The following is a 3,579-nucleotide window of genomic DNA, read 5'->3' on the forward strand; positions in this document are numbered from 1 at the left end:
GGCTGTCCCTGTCCACGGAGATGTCCTCCATCCACGCACGGGCTGTCCCCGTCCACAGTGATGTCCTCCATCCACACACGGGTTGTCTCTGTCCACAGAGATGTCCTCCATCCACGCACGGGCTGTCCCCATCCACAGAGATGTCCTCCATCCACTGGCTGAAGGGCATAGGGCTGTTTCCAGTTTTTGGCAACGATGACAGTGCTGCTGTGAACATTCATATATAGGATTTAGTATGAATCTGTTTTCATTTCTCTTGGAGAAATACCTAGGAATGGACTACTGGGTCATGGGGTAAATATATGTTTACCTTTGTCAGAAATGCCCAAACTGTCTTCCAAAGAGGCTGTGCCATCCTTCCTTCACCCCCACAGTGAAGGGGAGTCTCTGTTGCTCTGGGTCCTCCCAGCCTTTCATGTGGCCGGTGTTTCGGCTGCTCTAGCACTGGGGGGTACGCAGCAACTCACTGTGGCTTCAACTTGCAGTTCCCTGATGAAAATGACACCGAGCATCTTCACAGGCTTCCTTTGCCATCTGAGGATCATCTCTGAGGTGGTGTCCAGTAATATCTCCTATCTGCTTTAAAAATTGGGTTGTTTTCTCGTTGAATTTTGGGGATTTCTTATATACTATAGAAACAACTCCTTTATCAAAAGTGTGACGTGCAAATATTTTCTTCCAGGCTGTGGCTTGTTTTTTCATTTCCTTAACAGTATCATTCACAGAGAAAAACTTTGTCTTTTTTTTTTTTTTTGGAGACAGGGTCTCACTCTGTCACCCAGGCTGGAGTGCAGTGGCTCAATCACAGATCACTGCAGCCTCCACCTCCTTGGCTCAAGCAATCCTCCCACCTTAGCCCGAGTAGCTGGGACTACAGGCACACAGCAACCACCATGCTCAGCTAACTTTTTCTATTTTTTGTAGAGACACGGTCTTACTATATTGCCCAGACTGGTATTGAACTTCTGGGCTCAAGTTTTCCTCTCGCCTTAGCCTCCCAAAGTGATGGTATTACAGGCACGATAAGTCACTGCACCCGGCAAAAACTTTTAAATTATGGGAAAGTCTAATTTATTATTTTTTTCCCTTTAAGGATCATGATTTTGATCTCATGTCTGAAAACTCTTTGCCTAATCGAAGGTCATGCATATTTGGTGTGTATTTTCTTCTGAAAGGTTTATAGCTTTACATGTAGGTCAAGGGTCCACTTTGGGTGCATTTTCACATGAGGTGTGAGGTGGAGGCTGCAGGTCTGTTGCTCATGGGCGGCCAGTTGTCCCAGCAGCTGCAGACACAACTCTTCTCCATCTGATTTCCTCTCACGTTTGCCAAAGATCATCTGACAGATGCGAGTGTATTTCTGGGCTCTCTTCTCTGTTCCATTGATCTTTTGTTTGTCCTTTTGCCAATAACACATTGTCTAATTGATTACTGTTTTACAGTAAGTCTTGGAATCAGGTAGTGTGTTTTCCAACTCTGTTCTTTTTCTAAATTATTTTGGCAATTCGAGTTCCCTTGCCTTTCCATATAAATTCTAGAGTGAGCTTGTCAATGTGCAACAACACTGAAGCCCTCACTCCAGGATCATCTGTTCACGCCTCTCACTCCGGGAACGTCTGTTCACGTCTCTCAATCCGGGATCGTCTGTTCACGCCTCTCTATCCGGGATCGTCTGTTCACGTCTCTCAATCCGGGATCGTCTGTTTACACCTCTCAATCCAGGAACATCTGTTTACACCTCTCAATCCAGGAACATCTGTTTATGCCTTTTACAGTTTCTTTCCTCAGTGTTGTTGGTTTCCAGCACACAGATCTTGCGTGTATTTTGTTAGAGGCACACTTCAGTGTTTCACGTTCTTGTATTATTATAAATGCTTAAATGTATTATTATATTTACACATTTTTTCACACCCCAATTATTCATTGCTAATATACAGAATCAGAAATGATTTTGAAAAATTATTCCTTGTATCCTGAAACTTTATGAAGTTTACTAGTATAGGAGGCTGTATGTGTGTGGATTCTACATAGAAAATTATAGTATCTACAAACACAGATATTTTTATTTCCTCCTTTCTAATCTCAATGTTTTAAATTTCCTTTTATTGCCTTATTCACTATTATTTTGAAAAGTATATAACTATATGAATATACATTTCAAAAGATAAAACCATTTGAGAGTATTCTACAGAAAATAAAAAATAGTGAAGGGGTCTGAATGGTTCAATACCTAATGGTTTCAAAGATTTTATGAAGAACTGTATGATATTACCTACTTGATATCTTTACAATTAGCACAACTACAAATCAAATGTCTTTGGCGTTAGCTGGTAATGTAAGATTATGAATTGGTAACAAAATTCACAGCCACAATCTGAGATATTTTGGGACCACGTGGGCTGGCTCAGTTAACCAGGGTCACCTTACTAGTCCTGATGCCTGGATCTTGGAGTTAAGCAGCTTCTCTAAGTGGTCACGCACCATTCAGAATGAATGAAGACATGTGCAGAGTTAGGAGAGAGATGAGTAGGTCAGCTTCCTGTCTTATTGGCATCCAGAAAATTAAGTCCCTGAACTCATCTTGAGTAAAGTTTAATAATTCAAAGCAAAATTTGAGCTTCAAAAGAACAACAAAATACTGTTGCAAATATACCATTTTCTGTAGAGAATAAAAGCTACATAGTTTTAGGAAAGCAAAGGAAATCCTGACTCTTGGTTTAACTGATTCATTCACTGCCTCATTCATTTATCAAATACTTACTGAATAGATACTGTGTCCATGTGTGGCTCAGGCCATCGAGACACAGCAGGGGACAAATGTTTATACTCGAGGTTGGCTAACTCATTAGGACAGTAAATGAGATTTATAATGCGTGCCTTATTTGTACTTTTAGATTAAAAAGACTGGTTATCAAATACACAAGAAAAAGAGGAGATTTTCTTTCCAGTTGAGTCTTTTCCTGTGTGCAGGGAATGCACGCCTTGCCTCTGAAGGTATTTTATAAATTTACCATGACCTGAGATATGTGACTCAGAACTGACAGGACTGGCACTCGCTGGTCAGCCACTCACATTTCAGCCTGCAGCCCTTTACGCTGTTGCTCTATGCCACGGATTAACTGCTTTCTTAGCCTGACTAGAACACAGGCTTGTTGAGAGCAGGGCTATGTTGTCTTACATCACAGGAGCTTGAGCCAACGGACTGGGGACTCGGTGTCCACTGACACTGACCAGCTTGGATAGACTACGTCGGCACGTCCAGTCTCCAGTTGCCCCGGTCATCAGACAACAACGCAGAGTGCTGCAGTCTGTGCCACCTTGGTGAACTGTTCAGAAGTAACAGAGAGCTTCAAAATAATTCTTTAGCTTCAATAAGAAAAAACAACTAAATTAGCTTTAGTGGCTCAGTACTTTAGTGCTATTTTCTTTTAAAGGATTTGAAGTGTAGTCGATTAAAAAAAAAGTTACTGGGCAACAGAGCGAGACTCCGTCTCCAAAGGAAAAAAAAAAAAAAAGTTACAATGCAGATAAGATGTTGAAGAAAAGAAGCTTAGAGAAAATGAGTGGCTGAATTCTTGA

The 3,579-nt window shown here is 41.4% G+C and overlaps 1 protein-coding gene across 1 annotated transcript in view; it reads right to left on the reverse strand.

The window, feature by feature from the left end:
- ATP9B (ATPase, class II, type 9B) overlaps window positions 1–3,579 on the reverse strand; it is a 305,353-nt gene that overhangs the window by 35,843 nt on the left and 265,931 nt on the right. The gene's annotated exons all lie outside the window — the stretch shown is intronic.

This window comes from Mandrillus leucophaeus, unplaced genomic scaffold (assembly GCF_000951045.1).
Source record: "Mandrillus leucophaeus isolate KB7577 unplaced genomic scaffold, Mleu.le_1.0 Scaffold16, whole genome shotgun sequence".
Lineage (NCBI taxonomy): Eukaryota > Metazoa > Chordata > Mammalia > Primates > Cercopithecidae > Mandrillus > Mandrillus leucophaeus.